At 39.9% G+C, this 23,448-nt stretch overlaps 1 non-coding gene across 1 annotated transcript; it reads left to right on the top strand.

Moving 5' to 3' along the window:
- Positions 1–16,526: 16,526 nt before the first annotated feature.
- Positions 16,527–16,603, top strand: TRNAS-CGA (transfer RNA serine (anticodon CGA)). The gene has a single exon. It is a non-coding gene; the product is annotated as a tRNA-Ser (tRNA).
- The last annotated feature ends 6,845 nt before the right edge of the window (positions 16,604–23,448 follow it).

A 23,448-nucleotide genomic window follows, 5' to 3' on the forward strand; every position in this document is an offset into this window, starting at 1 on the left:
GAGTGTAGACTTAACTTTACGCTGACCTAACAGGTACAAGTTTGGGTAACTTCAGAGCTGAGCTAGATTGTTGACTTAACCTCACGCTGGCACAAGTCTGGGTAACCTTAGAGCTGAGCTACTAGAGTGTCATGTTAACCTCGCGCTAAGTGACTGCTCTAAGCACCAGTGTGGGTAACCTGATGGTTTTGGAGATGAGTGTAGGCTTAACCTAACCGGCTGCTCTTCCAGCTCGCATGTGCCTGGATTTAATTTACCAGCTTCTCTTTTTTGTTTCAGGTGCTGACCGCAGGCTCAACCTTAGCTTAGTCCGAATACGACAAGCTCTTGTTCAAGCACGTAAAAATACTAAATGCTGGAATAGCTTGCTTAGAGCAGCAGAGTAGAATTTGCTATTCTACTTTAGGTGGAGATTACAATGAAAACTCTCATCCAGGATGGCGAAGCAGATTAGAGATTATGTGGACATTTTCGCTACCTCTCTAAACTATCTTGTGCTATGTTCGAATATTATGCGTGATGGTAACTATTTGAGCTAAGGAAGTGAACAGAGCGTACGAATAGAAGTGTCATAGAGTGATGACTAGAAAAAAAGGCTATAAAATAGAACTTTTTGTATCTAATGAAATATTTATTTGTAAAGTTATACATCTTACTGCGAAGGTTTAGCAAGTTTGTGATGCCTTAACGAAATACATATTTTCTTTTAAATGAGTAGATCTACTGAGGATTACATGCTTCTATGCTAAGCATTACCTGCTTTTGACCTTTAGAGTAGCAGAATAGAATGCGCTTCGTTACTTTAGGTGGAAATTACACTCAAAATTTTGGGTGATGGTAGATCTCGTGTACGTGTTCGCTAGCTCTCTAGACTCTCTTGTGGAAGGTTTTAATGATGTAACTAATCACTACTACTTGAGCCAAGGAGATGAACAAAGTGTAGGACTAGAAGGTGTAAGAAGTAGAATGTTTTTAAAATTTAATGGAATATTTATCTTTTAATTACTAAGAATGTTAAGGTCATACTCGTTGACATCATCGATCTGCTGAGGATTACAAGTGCGATTTTTTTAAAAAATCACTTCCTTTTTTCTCGAATTTTGAGGATCACTGTATCGTTACTAGCTCTTTACACGCTGAGGATCAACTGGAGGTGGAGATGACACACAAACTTCTGTGCCAGATCAGCGATCATGTTAAGATTTGCGAAGTTGGGGGCGAGGAGGAGGAGGAGAGGGAAGAGGCGGCTAAGTATGAGGCTAGAAATGAGGCCGAGTTTGAGGAGGAGGAGGAGGAAAAGAGGTTAAGGCTGAGGAAAAGGAGGAGACTAAGGCTGAGGAGAACGGGGATCACATCACGTGAACATGTTCAGATTAAAAATCCGAAGAGAGGAAGCCAAGACTGAGGCTGAGGCGCGGGCTAAAGCTGAGGAGGACTAGGGGATAAGGTTGAAGCTAAGACTAAGGCTGAGAGGGGAGAGGAGGGGGGCTTAAGCTAAGGCTTAGGCAGAAGAGGATGCTAAGGCTAAGGCGGAGGAGGAGTATAAGGTGCAATTTAAGTGCAAGTTGAGGTGCAGTCTAAGTTGCACAGCTCATTAGTCCCTGCGCATTAGCGCCTGCTCATTAGTCACTGTTCATTAGCCCCTTCTTATCTTAACAGAATTAACTAATGCATACACGCATAAACCTTGAGAAGGAGGAGGATAAGAATCAAGCTAAGGCTAAGGCTGAGAAGGAGGAGGAAGCTCAAGCTAAGGCTGAGGAGGAGAAGGGAGAGGCTAAGGCTGTGGCGAGGCTGAGGTAGGGGCGGGGGCAGATGTACTACAAAACCCTTTGTCAAGGTACTTCATGTTTTAGGCTGCTTTACGTGGTGCTCAGTTAGCATGTTACATTTCTTAGCAATCCTATATCAGCTATCCAGCTAGTTAGCTGAGAGAAAGCATACCGACTGCATTTCATAGACTTAGTTATCCTATGCATGCTCTTATAGGACTCAAGGTTGATGCGTGTATGCTTTAGTTAATTCTGTTAAGCAGGGGCTAATGAACAGTGGCTAATGAGCAGGCGCTAATGCGCAGGGACTAATCAGCAGTGCAACTTAGACTGCACCTCAACTTGAACTTCAATTGCACCTCGGTCTGCACCTCAATTTGCACCTCAACTTGCTGAAAATCTAGTGAGGGTGAGCAGGCGAGTACCTAGCCGTTGCTCATTTGCCCCTCATATTAGCCCTTGTTCATTTGTCCTTTCTCATTAGCCCTTTCTCATTAACCATTGCTCATTAGCGCGTGCTCGCTTGCGCTTGCTCATTAGTCCTTGCTCATTAGCCACTGCTCATTAGCCACTGATTATCTTAACAGAATTAACTAAACCATACCATCATTAAACTTAAGTTAGTCCTATAAGAGCATGCTAGGATAACTAAGTCTGTGGAGAGTAGCCATGCTCCTTCTCAGCTAACTAGCTGGATAGCTGACATAGGATTGCTAAGAATTTTAATATGCTAACTAAGCATCCACCTAAAACTATTTTGACAAAGAGTCTTGCAGTACCGCTGCCCCCGCCCTAGCCTCAGCCTTAGCCTCACCCTCCTTCTCAGCCTTAGCATCTTCCTCCTTCTCCTCAACCTTAGCCTTAGCTTGAGCCTTCTCCTTCTCAGCCTTAGCCTTATCCTTAGCTTGAGCCTTTTCCTCCTCCTCCTTAGTCTTAACCATTGCTGCAGCCTTATCCTCCTCAGCCTTAGCCTTAGCCTAAGCTGGAGCGTACTCTTTCTCAACTTTAGCCTTAGCTTGAGCTTTATCCCCTCGACCTCCTCAACCCCCGCCTCAGCCTCAACCTTAGCTTTCTCCTCCTGAGCTTTGTTATTCTGAACATGTCCACGAGATGTGCTCCTCTTTCTTCTCAGCCTTAGCCTTAGCCTCTCTTTCCTCCTCCTCCTCTTCAACCTTAGCTTCTTTCTTAGCCTCAGCCTTAGCTCTTCCTACTCCTTCTCAGCTTCGCAAGTCTCGCTCGCTTATCTGCCTCAGTGAAGTTTGTGTGTCATCTCCAGCTCTAGTTGATTCTCAACATGTAAAAAGGTAGTAACTACACAGTGATCCTCAAAATATCGAGACAAAAACAAGTGATTAAAAAAAATCGTGCTAGTAATCCTCAGCAGATCGATGACGTCGAAGAGTATGACCTTAACGATTGTAGTAATTAAAAGATATTTCATTAAATTTTTACGTTCTACTTCTTACGTCTTTTTTTCCTAGTCAACACCGTAAGAGATTTCTAGTCCTACGCTTTGTTTAATTCATTGGCTCAAGTAGCAGTGATTAGTTACATCATTAAAACCATGCACAAGATAGTCTAGAGAGCTAGCGAACATGTACACGTGATCTGCCTTCACCCAAAATTTTGAGTGCATTCTCCACCTAAAGTAGCTTAACAAATTCTACTCTGCTACTCTAAAGGTCAAAATCAGGTAATTCTCGGGTTATAAGCAAGTAATCCTCAGTAGATCTACTCATTTAAAAGAAAACATTTATTTCGTTAAGGCATCACATGCATGCTAAACCTTCGTAGTAAGATGTATGACTTTAACAATTGTAGTAATAAAACAAATAAATATTTCATTAGATTTAAAAAGGTTCTACTTATTTAGCCTCTTTTCCTAGTCTTCACTATGAGGAACTTCTAGTCCTACGCTTTCTTCACTTCCTTAGCTCAAGTAGTTACTTCTATATATATAAAATAACATGTCCTGACTGACTGACTGTCTGATTCATCATTGCTGAGCCAAAACTACTGGACATAAAGAAATGAAATTTTGGGGATACATTTATATTAGGGTGTAGGTGCTCACTAAGGGAAGTTTTTTGGATATTCCGGTGTTAAGGGGGTGAAAAGGGGGAAGAATTTTTAAAATGAGGATATCTATATCTCAAAAACTTAAAATTTACAGACGTAAAAATTAGTATTCGGAATCTCCTTTAAAAATAAACAAGCCTTTTTCGGAAAAAGGGGTGAAAAGTGGGGGGGAAATGGGTTGAACACCCTTTATGAGGAGACTTATATTAAAAAAACTGAAGATGTTACAGATTTGAAAATTGGTATTTGGAATCTCCTTTGAAAATAAAGAGACACGTATTTTTGTGTTTTTGGATAATCCGATGAAAAAGGGGTGAACAGGAGTGACAAACGGGGTGAATTTAAAAAAAAGACTATATCTACAAATTATCTCAGACAGGTAACATATAAGAGATTTGAAAACTTTTATTTGGAATTTCCTGTAAAAGTAAAGAAACATAAATATTTTTTCGGAAAATCCACTTAAGGGGAACTGAGAAAGCGGGTGAAATTTTAAAATTAGCATATCTACAGTGTATCTAAAAACTTAACATGTTGCAGACGTGAAAATTGATGTTTGGAATCTTCTTTAAAAATAAGGAAACATGTATTCTTTTGTTTTCGGAAAAAACCTTAAGGGGTGGTGTTGAAAAAGTTGAAGAATTAGTTGAATTATTTGTGTGAATATATATATACCAAAAAATCTAAGGATGTTTCAAACGTGAAAACTGGTATTTGGAATCTCTTTTAAAAATAAACACTCATTTGGGGGGGGGATCAACTTGGTAAGGGGGGATGAAAACGGAGATGAATTCCTTTTACGACGATACATATATCTCAAAAATGAAGATGTTACAGTCGTGATAATTCGTATTTGGAAGCTCTTTTAATGAAACGGATACTGTTTTTAATTTTTGGAAAATGTGAAAGGAAGTGAAAAAATTGAATTCTTTTTTCTGGAGAAATTTATATCTCAAAACTGAACGTTACAGACGTGGAAATTGGTATTGGGAATCTCCTTGAAAAATATAGAAACACGCATTTTGTTGGGTGGGGTGAAACCAACTTAACGGGCGGGGGTGGAGTGAAAAAGGAGTTGAATTATTTACATGAGGATACTTATATCAAAAACTGAAGATGTCACAGACATGAACATTTGTATTTGGAATTTTTCTTTCAAAGGAAAGAAAGACGTAATCTTTTGTCTTCGGAAAATCCACTTATTGGGGGGGGGGGTGAATTAATTGAAAAATTAGTTGAATTCTTTGTATGATGATACTTATATCTCAAAAACCAACGATGTTACATACGTGAAAATTTGTATTTGAAATCTCCATTAAAAATAAAGAAACACGCATTTTTGGCGGGGGTGGGGGTGGGGGTGGCATCAACTTAACGGGCTGGGGTGAAAAAGGATTTGAATTCTTTTTATGAGGATAATTATATCTCAAAAACTGAAGATGTTAGAGACATGAACATTTTTGTTTGTAATCTTTCAAAGTAAAGAAACACGTGTTCTTTTGTCTTAGGAAAATCCACTTAAGGGGGTGAATGATATGAAAAATTACTTGAATTCTTTAAAGATACGGGAACATATACCTGTTTGTTTTCGGAGAAGACACTTTACGGGGGTAAAAGGAAGTGAATAATAGTTGAATTATTTTTTATGAGGATACTTATATCTTAAAAACTGAAGATTTTACAGACGTGAAAATTGGTATTTGAAATCTCCTTTAAAAGTATAGAAAAATGTATTTTTGTTTTCAGAAAATGCACTTAAATGGGGGTGAGTGTGGGGGAAGGACTGATCATCAAATTGGTATTTGAAATATCCTTTAAAAATATAGAAACATATATTTTTTTTTTTTTTCAGAAAATACACTTAAATGGGTGTGAGTCTGGGGGAAGGACTGATCAAGGAGTTGAATTCTTTTTATCGGGATATTTATGTATATCTCAAAAACTGAAAATGTTACAGATGTGGGAATAGGTATTTAGAATCTCCTTTAACAGTAAAGAAACATGTATTTATTTTTTGACTTGAGAGAAGACTGTTTCTCACATGTACAGTTCTATGCCGCATGGTCGTCTTAGCCTCAAAAGGTAATGCCATAAACATGGTTTACAAACAATTTCTGGGATAAATGAAACCAAATTTTTGGTTTTTTATACTTTAAGAATTTTCAGATAATGTCTTAGTACAATGCCGAGGAGCGATTACCTTGATCAAATTACGAAATACACGCAAGCGAAGCAGCGGGTAATTGCTAGTCATTCTATAAAATTCGAATCTTCCACGAGATAGTCTAGGGAGGTAGTGAACATGTCCACGTAATCTCTAATCTGCTTCGCCATCTTCGATTAAAATTTTCAGTGTAATTTCAACCTAAAGTAGCTTAGCATATTCTACTCTGCTGCTCTAAATATGCTATTCCAGCATTTAGTAACTGTACATGCCTGAACAAGAGCTTGTCGTATTCAGACTTAGCTAAGATTGAGCCTGGGGTAGCACATCAAACATAAAAAAAAAGAGAAGCTAGTGTATTAAACCCGTACACATTCGAGATGGAAGATCAGCCGGTTAGATTAAGACTGCACTCAGCTCTAAAACCTTCAGGTTACCCACACTTGTGCTACGAGTATTCACTCTAGCTCAGTTGTAAGTTTACCCAGACTTGAGCCGGCGTGAGTTTAATCCAATACTCTAACTCAGCTCTAAAGTTACCCAAACTTGTACCTGTTAGGTCAATTACTCAGACTTTTGTAGAAAAAAGCAACCTGGTGTAAGGAAGAATAGCTAGTCAGGTTAAACCGCACTCTATTTGTTTTTTGCTATTTGCTTTACGTCGCACCGACACAGATAGGTTTTATGGCGACGATGGGGCATGTAAGGCCTAGGAATTGGAAGAAAGCGGCCGTGGCCTTAATTAAGGTACAGCGCCAGCATATTCCTGGTGTGAAAATGGGAAACCACGGAAAACCATTTTCAGGGCTGCCGACTTTTAAATCTGAACTACAAGGAGTGCATTTGCAGATGATGTGCTTATCCTAGCCAAAGGAAAGAGCAAACTGGAGGTAGAAAATAATGCAAACATAGAACTGAGTATAATATCGACTTGGGCTACACAAAACAAAGTTGTTTTTAATGAGCAGAAATGTCAAACAATGATAATAACACGCAAGAGATCCGGCGAAATGCAGAATTTACAATTATATTTAAAGAATAAGACACTGAAAGAAGTACACAGCATAATAAACATTAAAATAGCTAAGGCCTACCGTACGACATCACATGAGGCACCATGTGTCATAACCGGATTAACTCCCATCGTGATAGAACTTGGAGAGATTGCCATGTACTATGACATAACAAAACGAACTGAAAAAATGGTAGTGGGAAAAGAGACACTGAAACTCGATTCCAGGAAGTGTTATAAACAATGGTCACACCCGGCTCAAACGGTTAAAATACAGGACAAAATCAATGACAAACACTACCCATTCCAAATCTATACAGATGGAAGCAAAAGTGAGGCTGGGGTTGGATCAGAAATAATTCTGTACAGTCACCATGAACCTCCTCAACAATCATCATCATCACCCTAAACCATCTCCAGTTTTCCGGGTATGGTATATGAGCCTCCTCCATCTCATCCTGTCCTTGTACCATTCTTCCTCCACCAACTTGTCCCAATCATGACCTCTCAGCAGTACATCGTTCTTAACTAAATCTATCCATTTCCTTCGTGGCCTTCTCACGGGTCGTCTTCCTTCTACTTTTCTGTCAAATTCCTTCCTTGCAGTTCTGTTTACTGGCATCCTCTTCATGTGACCAAACCACTTCAGTCTTGATATCTGAATCTTACTGAGGAGAGAATCATCTATTCCTACTTCTTCTCTAATTTTCTCATTCCTAATCTTGTCTTTCCAGGTTTTCTGGATCATAGTGCGTAGGAATTTCATTTCAGCTGCCTGAAGTTTGGAATTATCTCTATTGGTCAGTGTTGTGGTTTCGAGACTGTATGTAAGAATTGGTGTATAATAGGACTTGTACAATGTCATTTTTGTTTTCATGGGTATTTGCTCATCCCACAGCAGGTTTCTTACCTGGTGGTAAAATTGTGCAAATAACCTCACTCCTTGTGGGTGGGGTTAAATTCCAATAAGTAACCAGGGGAACCTGACCCCTCCGGAGCACGTCCCCAGGTGGCGGATAGGGGGCCCCTACAGTATGTAGGGCTGGTTGAAATAACCAATACAACCCGCGGACCAACAGGTACCCCAATTCCTGGGGGTTTTAAAATACTGGGACACCCTCTCTCCAGGGGTCATAAATATGGAGGGCCCTTGCCCTGGGTTAAGGGCGAAGACCTCCACGGCATCTACGGCGGAGAAGATGGACTTCGGTACGGTGGAGATGGCGGAAGAGGCAACCCATCCTTCTGGGGTGTACAGATGGAACCTACTGCCTTTTAAGACGAGGAAGGCATCCTCAAAGGCTAAGGGAGTAAACCCTGAGAGAAAATCCTCTTATGCGTTAGGCCTAGCAAGTCAGCAGGAGAGTATTGAGTACAGTCGCTTTCAATAAGAAAAAGAGCCTCCTCAACAATATCAATTCAAATTTCACAATACCTGTTCCAGTTATCAACCAGAACAATACTCAATACTGAAGGCGCGGAAAAATTACATCAACCATGTAAATAGAAAAGCTTGAGCAGCAATTATTTACACTGATAGTAAAATACCCCTGGTCCAACTCAAAAACAATGGTAAAAGCAACAATCTCGTAGAAGAGATCAGAAGGAAGCTCAGAGACCTGCAAGTACAACACTAAGAAATACACTTCTCATGGGTTAAGGCTCGTGTCGGCACAGAAGGCAATGAAACTGCTGATGAAGAGGCGAAACAAGCAGCCAGTTAGACAGACCTAGAAGTGAGTTTCGATCAAATTCCTGATGGTACAGTATTGCGTGAGAGAGTTTACAATTGTGGGAAGAAGAGTGGAGAGAAACTTCCAATGAATGAATAACGAAAGCTTATTTTCCGAGTGTTAAAGCGAGACTTGACTCAAAAATTCTCTTAAGCCACAATATGACGGTTATGATGACGGGGCATGGAAATATAGGGACCTATCTGCGTAGATTTAAAATCCAAGAGCATGCAATGTGTCGGTGTGCCGAAGAAACGCAAAGTGTGGACCACATCGTATATGAGTGTGAATTATTAAAACACGAAAGGTTAAACCTGAAGACAAATGTAATCAACTCAGGAGGCCAATGGCCTACAAGCAAGAATGAACTTATAGGTAAATACTTAAAGTTCTCTAAACTATTTGTGAAGTGCATCAATTTTGATCATCTGATGTAGGGCATAGTTATGTCAAGAAAGAACACTATCACTTAAGGAACTGTAACATGATATATCTAGGCTAGATACACTAAAATTAAACACGTAGGTGTAGGTAATATAACGAAAAGAAAAATGTAATCACGAATACAAAAAGAACACTAATGCATGTAGTATTACTTAAATTGTAATGGGCCGGGCTGAGTGGATCAGACGGTTAAGGCGCTGGCCTTCTAACCCCAACTTGGCAGGTTCGATCCTGGCTCAGTCCGGTGGTATTTGAAGATGCTCAAATACGACAGCCCCGTGTCAGTAGATTTACTGGCACGTTAAAGAACTCCTGCGGGACTAAATTCCGGCACCTCGGCGTCTCCGAAGACCTTAAAAAGTAGTTAGTGGGACGTAAAGCAAATAACATTATTGTAATGGAGCATGCAATTAATGTATATGTTAATAAAAACTGTGGGGTTCGAACCCACTATCTCCCGGATGCGAGCTCACAGCTGCGCGCTCCTAATTGCACGGCCAACTCGCCCGGTGGAAAACCCCCACTTTTAGCCAAGGTGTAAAGTCCTACTCTTAGCCAGAGTGTGAAGTCGCGCCTATCGCTCACGTAGCCGAGCGATCAGGTTAAGTCTGCAGCCTTAGCCAAAGTGTAAGGCCCCACTTTTAGCTCAAGTGTATGCCCCTGTTCTTGTGTTAGGTCACCCAAGCAATCTTCAGCATAAGCAGGTAATATTCAGGACAGAAGCATGTAATTCTTAGTAGATCGGATGAGGAGTAGGTGATACTTAATAAACGTTATTATAGTCTGTATGGTATTAATTTTTACTTATCAAGAAATTGTTTCATCCATCTTCAATTCAGTTCCATTAATAGTTTAAGCAGGTGATCCCCCGATTCAGAAGCAAGTATAGTACGCGAACCTTTTCTTGAGCCCTAGTTCCCATTCAGCACTATGGAGCTCTGGGTTCAAGAAAAGGTTCGCGTACTATAATTATCAGGTCAAAAGTAGATGATCCTCAGTAGATCAGGTGAGCAGCAAGTAATATTTAATAAACGTTGTTATTATTAATGTCAGCATCGTATTAAAATTTTACTTATCAAGGAATTATTTTATCCATTCTCAATATAGCTCCATGTGCGTGATTCACTTTTACAATAACATCTTCAGTCAGGGGTAAGTTGATGTATATCACCGGTTAGAAGATAATTTTGAACCAGTTCTAAGTTAAATATCAGTTTCTCACAACTAACGGTTAAGGAAATATTGAATTCTTAGAGTTAAACATTGTTTTCATACCAACCTATTTTTTTCACTCTAAATGTCATTTAAAGTGTGCTCCAACACTTTTTAAATGTTAAAAAGTCAGTTTTATCCCAAAACGTCAGGAAAAAATACGGTCGATTTGAAGTTGATCTTTGTCACCGGTTAGAGGATATTTTTTGATAAATTTTGAACTATCAATCAATTTTCTAGGACAATCGGTTTAGGAGTTAAGTTTTTAATTAAGCATTGTTTTCACCCCTACCTAATTTTTACTCTAAAAGCATTTCACGTATCCTCGGACACATTTTAACATCAAACATACATACATACATACATACATACATACATACATACATACATACATACATACATACATACATACATACATACATACATACATACATACATACATACATACATAGATACATAGATACATACATACATACATACATACATACATACATACATAATCATTATAGACTGTTATGCCTTTCAGCGTTCAGTCTGCAAGCCTCTGAGAATTTACTAAACGTCGCCACAATCCTCGGTTTGCAACTAGTGTTGTGGCCTCATTTAGCTCTATACCTCTTATCTTTAAATCGTTAGAAACCGAGTCTAACCATCGTCGTCTTGGTCTCCCTCTACTTCTCTTACCCTCCATAATAGAGTCCATTATTCTCCTACGTAACCTATCCTCCTCCATTCGCCTCACATGACCCCACCACCGAAGCTGGTTTATGCGTACAGCTTCATCCATCGAGTTCATTCCTAAATTAGCCTTTATCTCCTCATTCCGAGTACCATCCTGCCATTGTTCCCACCTGTTTGTACCAGCAATCATTCTTGCTACTTTCATGTCTGTTACTTCTAACTTATGAATAAGATATCCTGAGTCCAACCAGCTTTCGCTCCCGTAAAGCAAAGTTGGTCTGAAAACAGACCGATGTAAAGATAGTTTCGTCTGGGAGCTGACTTCCTTCTTACAGAATACTGTTGATCGCAACTGCGAGTTCACTGCATTAGCTTTACTACACCTTGATTCAATCTCACTTACTATATTACCATCCTGGGAGAACACACAACCTAAATACTTGAAATTATCGACCTGTTCTAGCTTTGTATCACCAATCTGACATTCAATTCTGTTGAATTTCTTATCTACTGACATCAATTTAGTCTTCGAGAGGCTAATTTTCATACCATACTCAAGATATTAGACTGCAGGCTTTCGGCACAGTCTGCCATTAAGACCAAGTCGTCAGCATAGGCCAAACTGCTTACTATATTTCCACCTAACTGAATCCCTCCCTGCCACTTAATACATTTCAGCAGATGATCCATGTAAACTACGAACAGCAAAGGTGAAAGATTGCAGTCTTGTCTAACCCCTGTAAGTACCCTGAACCAAGAACTCATTCTACCATCAATTCTCACTGAAGCCCAATTGTCAACATAAATGCCTTTGATTGATTTTAATAATCTCCCCCAGTATGGCGAACATCTTTTCCCTCGGTACCCTGTCATATGCTTTCTCTAGATCTACGAAACATAAACAAAACTGCCTATTCCTCTCGTAGCATTTTTCAATTACTTGGCGCATACTGAAAATCTGATCCTGATAGCCTCTCTGTGGTCTGAAACCACACTGGTTTTCATCCAACTTCCTCTCAACGACTGATCGCACCCTCCCTTCCAAGATGCCAGTGAATACTTTGCCTGGTATACTAATCAATGAGATACCTTGATAGTTGTTGCAATCCTTCCTGTTTCCTTGCTTATAGATAGGTGCAATTACTGCTTTTGTCCAATCTGAAGGTACCTTACCAATACTCCACGCTAATTTTACTACTCTATGAAGCCATTTCATCCCTGCCTTCCCACTATACTTCACCATTTCAGGTCTAATTTCATCTATTCCTGCTGCTTTATGACAATGGAGTTTATTTACTATCCTTTCCACTTCCTCAAGCATAATTTCACCAACATCATTTTCCTCCTCCCCATGAGCTTGGCTGTTTGCAACACCACCATGATGATTTCCTTTTACATTGAGAAGATGTTCAAAATATTCCCTCCACCTCTCCAGTGATTCCCTGGGATCTATTATGAGTTCACCTGAATTACTCAAAACACTGTTCATTTCCTTTTTCCCTCCCTTCCTAAGATTCTTTATTACTGTCCAGAAAGGTTTTTCTGCTGTTTGACCTAGCCTTTCCAGGTTATTACCAAAATCTTCCCATGACTTCTTTTTGGATTCAACAACTATTTGTTTCGCTCTGTTTCTTTCATCTACGTACAAATCCCTGTCTGCCTCGGCCCTTGTTTGGAGCCATTTCTGATAAGCCTTCTTTTTACGTTTACAGGCTGCTCTCACTTCATCATTCCACCAAGATGTTCGCCTTTTCCCATCTTTACACACAGTTGTTCCTAGGCATTCCCTTGCTGTTTCTACTACAGCATCCCTGTATGCCACCAATTCACTTTCTATATCCTGAACCTGCTTACTGTCTACTGTTCTAAACTTCTCACTAATCATATTCATGTACTTCTGTCTAATTTCCTCGTCCTGGAGATTTTCTACCCTTATTCGTGTGCAGACAGATTTCACTTTCTCTATCCTAGGCCTAGAGATACTTAGTTCACTACAGATCAAATAGTGGTCTGCATCATCGAAAAGTCCGCGAAAAACTCGTACATTCCTAACAGATTTCCTGAATTCGAAGTCGGTTAAGATATAGTCTATTATGGATCTGGTACCCCTAGCCTCCCATGTGTAGCGGTCTTATGCTTGAAGAATGTATTCGTAACAGCTAAACCCATACTAGCACAGAAGTCCAGCAAACGCTTCCCATTCCCATTAGCTTCCATATCTTCCCCACATTTACCAATCACCCTTTCGTATCCTTCAGTTCTATTCCCAACTCTCGCATTGAAATCGCCCATTAGCACTATTCTATCCTTGCTGTTCACCCTGACCACGATGTCACTCAATGCTTCATAAAACTTGTCAACTTCATCCTCATCTGCACCCTCACATGGTGAATACACGGACACAATTCTTGTCCTAATTCCTCCCACTGACAAATCTACCCATATCATTCGCTCATTTACGTGCCTAACGGAAACTATGTTGCGTGCAATGGTATTCCTGATAAAGAGTCCTACCCCAGACTCTGCCCTTCCCTTTCTAAAACCTGTCACGTACACTTTATAATCTCCTATCTCTTCCTCATTATCTCCCCTTACCCGAATATCACCTACTCCTAGCACATCCAGATGCATCCTCTTTGCTGACTCAGCCAGTTCTACCTTCTTTCTTCCATAAGCCCCATTAATATTGATAGTTCCCCATCGAATTCCATTTCGTTCGCCAAGTTGTTTCCAAGGAGTCCCTCGCCTGTCAAATGGGAGTGGGACTCCATTACTCCCATAGGTCAGAGGCTTGCTTAAAGTGTTCTGAGCTCGGTAAATTCATGAAGCAGGATGCTGCCCTACTTGCACATAGTCCAAGTGAGGATCTCTCCTCTAACGGGTTATGGACCACCGGTGAATTGTATAGTCCTAGCCGCCTGAGCACAAGGAGGGCCACGACTGAGAATATGTCCGAGGTGCCCACTCCCATTCCGTAGCAACTGGTATCCCGACTCTCAGGACCACTTACTAGGCCACTCAGCCGTTGCCCATGGTTCACGAACTAGGACGTGACTACAGTAACCCACAAAAAATAACTTATTTTTTGCTATTGGTTTTACGTCGCACCGACACAGATAGGTCTTATGGCGACGATGGGACAGGAAAGGCCTAGGAATGGGAAGGAAGCGGCCGTGGCCTTAATTAAGATACATCCCCACCATTTTCCTGGTGTGAAAATGGGAAACCACGGAAAACCATCTTCAGGGCTGCCGACAGTGTGGTTCAAACCCACTATCTCCCGGATGCGAGCTCACAACTGCGCGCTCCAAACCCCAATCCTTTGGAAAGAAACTGCCCGGTTTTGAGTTGATCTTTATCACCAAATAGAGGATTTTAAAAATAAATTTTAAGTTGATCGTCTTTTTAGGAGTTATTACATTTTTGAATTAAGGGTTGCTTTTTAACCGCCGACCGATTTTTTACACTAAACTTCATTTTTACTCCAAAACTTTAAAACAAGTTTAGAGAAGAGGAACCTCATGTAAGGAAGAGCAGCCTGGCGTAATAAAAAGCCGGTGAAGGTTAACTCCTCACTAACGTAAAGTACTTTTCGAGCAGCCAGTTAGGACAGCGTTAGTCTCAGCCTTAGCCTGCACTTCACCACCCCTCAGCCTTAAGTGAGGCTAAGCCCTGTCGAGAAATGCAGCCGGGCGGAAAAACAGCCATTGAATTTAACTCCGTACACTTAGCTAACGTTAAGTTAGGTTGGGTTAGGTTAGTCCGGGTTTGGTTAACTCGTGGTCAGTGTGAGCGTAAGCCCCTGCAAAGTGTGTTTTTAGGCCCCTGTCAGGGTGTGAGCTTAAGCCTCTGCCAGGGTGTGAGGTTAAGCCTCTGCCAGGGTGTGAGGTTAAGCCCCACCAAGGTGTGAGGTTAGGCCCCTGCCAGGCTGTGAGGTTAGGCTCCTACCAAGGCGTGAGGTTAGGCCCCTGTCAGGGGATGAGGTTAAGCATCTGCCAGGGTGTGAGGTTAAGCCCCATCAAGGTGTGTGTGATTATTCCCCTGCCAGGGTGTGAGGTTAAGCCCCTGCTTTTACGTAGAGTATAACTTCATCAGAAATCACTATATCTAGTCGCTTGTTTTCGTCTTGCTCGTTTAAATGAAAACCTTTAATTGTACTCACTGCATTTCCATATACCATAATTCTATTTGAACCCTTAGCATAGTCATCACAAATGAGCTTCTGTTGGGAGATGAAGTAACTCATGCTTCAAACAATGACTGTAACCCTTACGGGATTTAATTTTCAAAAGCAAACTCTCTAATATAAATTCATTAGAATAGCGCATACCTTTCGGACTAGTGCTACATTTTCGAGCATTGTGTCCACAATTATTTTTTGTTTCTTCCTAAGGAACTTAAGACTGTCTTCAGCTTCACTTGACACACTGACTTTATTTGCAATCTGCCTTAATTTAGCTCTACATGCGACTAATTTCGTTTTGGTTCTAATTAAATTCCTACCAAGGTTTTTAACTTGTCTCCTCAAATTTAGAACAGTTCTAGAAGCATCAACGTCACTATCAGCTCCATTACAGGCCAAACTGAGACTAGGTTCTTTTATTTTTACAGTATCGTCACTATTATTTTAGATGTCGAGGGAAAATTTAGTTCATTATATTCTAAGCTGTCCGCCTCTGTGGTGTAGTGGTTAGCGTGATTAGCTGCCACTCCCGGAGGCCCGGGTTCGATTCCCGGCTCTGCCACGAAATTTGAAAAGTGGTACGAGGGCTGGAACGGAGTCCACTCAGCCTCGGGAGGTCAACTGAGTAGAGGTGGGTTCGATTCTCACCTCAGCCATCCTGGAAGTGGTTTTCCGTGGTTTCCCACTTCTCCTCCAGGCGAATGTCGGAATGGTACCTAACTTAAGGCCACGGCCGCTTCCTTCCCTCTTCCTTGCCTACCCCTTCCAATCTTCCCATCCCTCCACAAGGCCCCTGTTCAGCATAGCAGGTGAGGCCGCCTGGGCGAGGTACTGGTCATACTCCCCAGTTGTATCCCCCGACCAAGAGTCTGAAGCTCCAGGACACTGCCCTTGAGACGGTAGAGGTGGGATCCCTCGCTAAGTCCGAGGGAAAAGCCGAACCTGGAGGGTAAACAGATGATGATGATGATGATATTCTAAGCTACTACTGTTAATGAATATTGAATTTTCACGACCGCATTGTAATCGAAACAGACTTTCAACGTATTAGGTCGTGTTACGTACATGTTGTACGTGTTGAAGAGATGTTAAGTACAGAACAAAAATGGCCAGCCGGACACCAGTGGGAAAATTCAATATTCATTGACATGCCCACAACGGGCGACTTAAACGCACTCTACAGTGTGCTAGCAGCAGTGCTAGACCTGTAGCTCAGATCCTTTCAAACAGAACAAAGGTGGCCTAGGCCACCATAGCTCAATTGGTAGAGCAACCGACGCGAAATCGGGAGGTTGTGGGTTCGGATCCCACTGGTGTCCGGCTGGCCATTCTTGTTCTGTACTTAACATGTCTTCAACACGTACAACATGTACGTAACACGACCTAATACGTTGAAAGTCAGTTTCTATTACTACTGTTAATATTGCCATTGCCAACAAGTTCTTTGAGTAACTCTCGTTTTAATGGGTTTTTTGGAATTTTCAGAGACTTGCTTAAATAGGACGGTAAGTTAGGAAAAATGTGAGGGACAGCACCTGGCCTTAAGCTCTACCTTATTCTCGGAATTTCAACCTTTGCCCACTAATAATAAACGATTTTACCTTTATAGTAAGATCTTCCGAAAAATGACTCTCACAAATCCGAGACTTACGCGTAAGCTGCATGTCTTTTCTTGGCATCGCTTAGCCTACTGAGAGAAATGCTCCTCTTCTCAGGTGAAGAGAAGAAACGTTTACCTTCACCTGACCTGTAAGCAGATCGACAGCCCAGCACAAAGCACGACGGCATTTTCACACTCACTATATTCCACTACACTAAGCAGATCCGGCCAACAGCTGGAAACTGCAGATGATGATGATGATGAGTTATTACACTCAAAAAAACACTCCCGCTACAAGTAAAAACGCGCGCACCCAGTAATAACAATGCTACCTGTTCACCCAAAGCGATCGTTGCGCTGCAGTGGCAAATATCCGCACTGTAGCCACATGGTTCTCCATTGCTGTAATGGAAAGCTATCGAAGTGCTCTCACATCCTCTTTCTATTCGCTATGGTCTAAGGTTAAGCCCCTACTCTTAGCCGGAGTGTGAGCTTAGGCCCCTGCCAGGGTGTGACGTTAAGCCCCTACAAAGTGTGAGGTTAGCTTAGCTTAACTTAGCCGCGCGATCCGTTAGGAAGAGGATTCCACCGGAAAACCCAAAATGCATTATTATTATTATTATTATTATTATTATTATTATTATTATTATTATTATTATTATTATTATTATTATTATTATTATTATTATTACGGGGATACCGTGGTTTACAGACGTGAAAGAAGGTGTGGGTATGAATTGGTGGATATACGAAAATCTAAAGATTGATTTAAAACTTTAAAATTGTTAGTTTTATTTCTTTCCTTGATCTTTACCTTTTTTCTTGTCAAATCTTAAATATTTACACTTTGCTGAGCAAATAACAATAGATCAGAAATGGGGGCTAGCTCGTAATCTTGCGTGACAAAATTAGAAAAACCAACAGCAATTTAAACATGAGCTTGAAACTCCCAAATTACAAACTTTAGGTGAGCACAACTGCTCCCTTTTACTCAATAGTCAAGGAGATGGATCTCTCAATTGCTTTTACACCGTTAGTGAGAGCATCTTTGAACCAAAAAAATTATCTAGGAGCCTAATCTCCAAACATTATACCATTCCAGCCTTCCAAAGGCACCATTCAACCCTTACATCAAGAAGAGTGTCCTTGCTCTATGAATTTACCCTTAAAAATCCGTTTACGAAAATTCACACTTTCGAGGTCTATCAAAGGCACAACCTATATTTAACAAAATTAAACAGTATTCACTGTCTGAACTGCTCAGCAGTCTGATACCTTTAACATGATATAAATAGAGTTCAGGGGTAACAAGTACCCATTCTACGTGGCCTTTGGTTAAAACAAAAGGTTACATTTCCGGCTCAAAATCCAAAAATGGAAAGGAGGCGAACTCTGGCACTCCTAGAAATTTACATTACATACATAAAACCATGTAAGGGCTTATGGCCCGACGTTACAGAGGCTAAGCCTATACTACGGAGGTGACTAGATGGAGAAATATGTTTAAGTTACAGAATTTACAGCACAGAAAAGGTTACAAAATCATAGCAGCAGTAGTAGTAGTATTTATTCATTCATTATGTTGTTTACATATTTACAGGACTCTGTTTCTTATATAACTCTTCTAATAACATTATTACTTGAGAAAAATTAATCTTGTAACTAAACCACACGTATTACAGAAGTAGTAGTATTATTATTAACATATTAATACTTAAAATAAATTGAACTTGTAACTATCTCTTGCACACATCAAATAAATTATTATTATTATTATTATTATTATTATTATTATTATTATTATTATTATTATTATTATTATTATTATTATTATTATTATTATTATTATTATTATACATAACAAAATCACACCAACCTCAACAGAGTCGAGTAGATGTCAGTTAAATAACACATCAGGTGAATCCTTGTGTGTGGTAATTTAGAATATTAATTACATAGAGAGAAATATATTTTTAAATGATGCCTGAAGTACGAGTATGGATATGATTAAATGATGGATATGATCAACAGCACACGGTGGAGCATCGAATAGAAAGTGAATATGGTGACGTGATATTCTCATTTAGTTATTTCTTCAATAACAGTTTTATTATCCCTGACAAAGGATTTAAGACACTTCAGACTCATTTTCTGACTTAATAAAGTAGTTTGTAAAGAACCGGAAAGGACATTAAAGAATTTTGGAATGAAGTACAAGAAATTGCGCTTTGTTATGCTAAGTTTGGGTTTGTATAACATACAACGGTGGTACATTTTACTGCGTGTTGAATATTCATGTTTAATGCTCTCAATTATATTTTTTGTTAATATATTTGTATATTTCAAGGGCATAGAGCTGTTTTACATTAAATATATTTGCTTCAGCATATAATTGACTACTTGTGTATAATCTTCTTTTCTGGTACATTATTCGTAATATAAGGTTTTGAACAACCTGTATTTTATTGATTACATTTTTGTAGGCTCCTCCCCATGCTAATATTCCGTAGCTAAGAATAGAGTGAACTAAAGCGTAATAAACCTCTGTAAACAATTTCATACTGGATATGTATTTTAAATTGTGAAATATATAAACAGTTGTTCTGATTTTCTTTCTTAAATTGGTAATGTGACTTTTCCATTTTATGTTCGAATCAATTAATAATTCCACGAGATCATTTCAAATGCCTTTTCTTTGCGAATATCTCCTTCCTGGTGCTATAACTTGTCATCTTCACGATAATAGGCCGGGGTTTATTACCAATTTTAAGCACGACTCTGTGGCTCCTGTCAATATCAGTCAATTTTATGTCGGCTCCAATGTCACGTGCAACATTTAACACTAAGTTGTCCGTGTCCTCATTTGACTCCTCCGAAATGCCAAATGTGCGGAGGTTATTTCTGCGCTGATATTGTTCCAAATTATCATTATTTTATTTTACTTCCACTTTCAGTTCTGCGAGTTCTTTGTCTCTCTTGGCAATCTGATTCTTTAGGTCCTCACATGCATTTATATTGAACTGCACAGATTCTTCTAGTCTCTTTAACACACACTCCGTAATTTTGTCCACTATGGTACTCACAATTAATTCCACGAATACCTTAGACTGAAGTGTCTCTTCTATTATTTTCCTCACGGTGTCTTCTATTGGGTTGGTACTCCTGCACTCGGCCTACTGTTGATTCTTCTTCGTTCCTGTCGCCATTTCACTATTACACTAATTGCACGGCACTCTAAAAAAGAACGAAATAATTGTTTAGAGTACTTGATTCCACGATACAAATAGATGCACTGTGGCAAATTACAGCACTGCCGCAATTGTTTACACCTGCCAAAACACTTAAATTCCACGAGCTTAAACTCACGCGTATTACTCGTATGGCATCTCCAGTAAGTCACCTCACAATCAAGTTGAGAGGTAACACGAGAGGGTACATCACTCTCTATTCCCTGATTTCGGTTTTCTTTCGGCTTGTTTGATACTTACATTTAGATTTTGAAATTTGCATTTTAGAAAGTGAAGTTACATTACTAAATGTTCGTAACCTTCCTCTCGAGCTAGCTTTGAAAGTATCAGATTTTAATCAGTATTGCCATTACCTTGAGCTGGTGGACCTCTTGAAGATGGCAGAGGCGCACCCACCTCCTTTATAAACACATTCTAGACTAGAGCGATCACTAAGACAACCTGGTCCGAAAACGTGCCAGCTTTTATAGCCGAGGGGAAAGTTCCAGAAAACTCTGGGCTAAGGCCCTGACACACCCCCAGTTCTCATTGGAGAATCAAATAAATACCTACATTTTCTCATTGGTGAATAAATAAAATAATGTACAAGATTTTTGATAGGTCAATGCCTTGAGTTGGCGGGAAGAGATAGAATTGCTGATTACTTTTGAAAGTCAAAAAACAAGCGCTAAACATTCCAGTTTAGGAAACCTTTACATACAGAATTACTCTATAATTTGAATAGTTCATCTTCACACCAGAGGGCATAACATAAGTTTATAGTAGCGACATCTGTTGAGACATATTCAAACTTCTTGCGCTAGTTTTGCAAGGATTAAATTTCAGATAGCATTCTCCAAGGCACTTCATTTAAATGCGCAGTTGTGGGTACAATTATTATTATTATTATTATTATTATTATTATTATTATTATTATTATTATTATTATTATTATTATTATTATTATTATTATTATTATTATTATTCAACTTGCTTTATGTCGCAATGACACAGACTGGTCTTATGGCGACTATAGGATAGGACAGGCGTAGGAGTGGGGAGGAATTGGCCGTGGCCTTAATTAAGGCACAGCCCCAGCATTTGCTTGGTGTTCAAATGAGAATCCACAGAAAACCATATTCAGGGCTGCCGACAGTGGGGCTTGAACTCACTATCTCCCGGATGCAAGCTCACATCTGCACGCCCCTTACCGCACGGCCAACTCCCCCGGTCGTGTTGTTATTATTATTTCTTCAAGTAAACAGGTACAAAGAAAGAAACCTAATTCCGAATTCAATTATTAGATCTGCAACAATAATCGCACCCATAACCATAGAAATGATTTGTAACGTTTCTTGGTTCCAGGTCACATCCAGGTAACATGTTACCAAAGTAAGTGCATGATCTACAGCTCTGCATTCGGAAGACGGTTAGTGGTTGGCCCCCACCGTCGGCTGTCCTAAGAATGGTTTACGGTGGTTTTCCATTCTTTTGCACTAAGGCGAATGCCGGGACAGTTCCTAATTTTGGCCACAATGGCACCCACCTTACATTCTCCGAACATCACAAATTTCCCTAGCATGGGAGAAGGTGTAACCATCTAGGAGTCTCATAGTACACTGGGTACGAAATGAAAACTTTTACCTTACATGTTATAATATTACAAACTGATGATCGTAAGCCAGAGTACAAAGTAGATTTCACAACGTTTCTAGCTATTAGTTCTGTTGCTAATGTTTAGAGTTCAGATGGCCTTCAACTGTATCTGAACTTCTTTCATGGGATTATTATATGACCATCGTGAAGAAAAAAGAGGGAAACTTTGTCACCTCTTAATATAAATTTACTAAGCAAAGTATGCCAAAAACAAAGCAGTTTACATCATCGTAATTTTGTTACGTTCCTTAATGTTGGTGGTAGAAATACTTTTTCACCCGTTCTTGTAATAATTTCTTCATTTATGAACCTTGCTGTGCACGAGTCCTTTTCAGTCCTTCCTCAGCACCACGTGGCAAATGGCTCGAGCAGTCTCTTATCACATGCATCAATAGTTCGCGTTTCGAGACATACAAGACTTCCCTGTGCTGACATTGGGTCCTGCGTAATTATTATGCTTTTCGAAACGAACAACGCTTTTTAATGATGCCCATGATCATCTTGCATTGTTTTAGGAGACAATTTCACGATGACTCTTCCCATAAAGCACTAATTTCTCAGTATATTACTGAATGAATACACTGAGATGCTGCAATACTATTTCAGCAAGAAATGTGTTCGTTTATTAGTAATTATTCTTATTCTTCAAGTGCCATATTCGTCTCCCAGACGTTTGCGAACACCCTGACGAATTTATCTTTCTTCTTTAGCTAATTTGAAGAGTTGTTCGATGTTGTTGATGACGGTCCAGTCTTTTTTGTTTTGGAGTCACACCATCGGTGCTCTACCAGCTCCTCGCTTGCGGGCCCCAGGGGTTCTTAACCTGGTCAACTGTCGTTCTTTTCCAACCCCGACGGTATTAGAGCTTTCGAGGCCTAGGGAGTCTTTTATTTTCACGCCCTTCAAGGTCCTTGTTTTCCTTTGGCCAATATCTTCTTTTTAAAGTGTCGGATTCCTTCCAATTTTCCCTCTGATTAGTGTTAAAAGGGGAGGTTACCTAGTTGTACTTCCTCTTAAAACAATACTCGTCACCACCACCACCACTACCACCATCCTCGCTTGCCTTCTATCTTGGCTTCTAAAATCAGGTGTAGTAGCTTGTACTTTCTAAATCATAGATCGTGGCCTAAATAAGCTTTTTTCCCCCCTAGCTTTCATGATGTTTATAAGCTCTCGCTCTGATCTAGCTCTTCTTAACACTTCAGTATTTGTTACGGAATCTGTCCGGGGTATTCTGAGCATTCTCTAAGATTACTACATTTCAAAGGCCTCTACTCTCTTCATGGAGGACTCTTTGACAGTCCAATTCATATGGTATTCGTAATTCATTCATTATTGATTCATGCTTCATCTTCAGTACTTCTAGCCACAGAAATGAAATTTCTTCACGTATATTCTATAGTTAAGATAGCATATAAGTACAGTAGTTTTATAGACAAAGTGATATACTTTCTGATCAAAAATGTGCATTAACTAGAACCTAGATGTCACTTCGGCCGTCGCTGCTGCTCTGAAAGGCGACTGAGGGCTAATCATAAAAAATCCTAAATGGATTAAACTACCCAACATCAATTAACATACTACCACTTAAAATCACTTCCAAGGAACCACAAACCAAATAATTACTACTCGTTTCCCATTTCTCCTGAACCACACTGCTACCATTATCGCTACTCCTAAATTGA

Source organism: Anabrus simplex, chromosome 7 (genome assembly GCF_040414725.1).
Source record: "Anabrus simplex isolate iqAnaSimp1 chromosome 7, ASM4041472v1, whole genome shotgun sequence".
Lineage (NCBI taxonomy): Eukaryota > Metazoa > Arthropoda > Insecta > Orthoptera > Tettigoniidae > Anabrus > Anabrus simplex.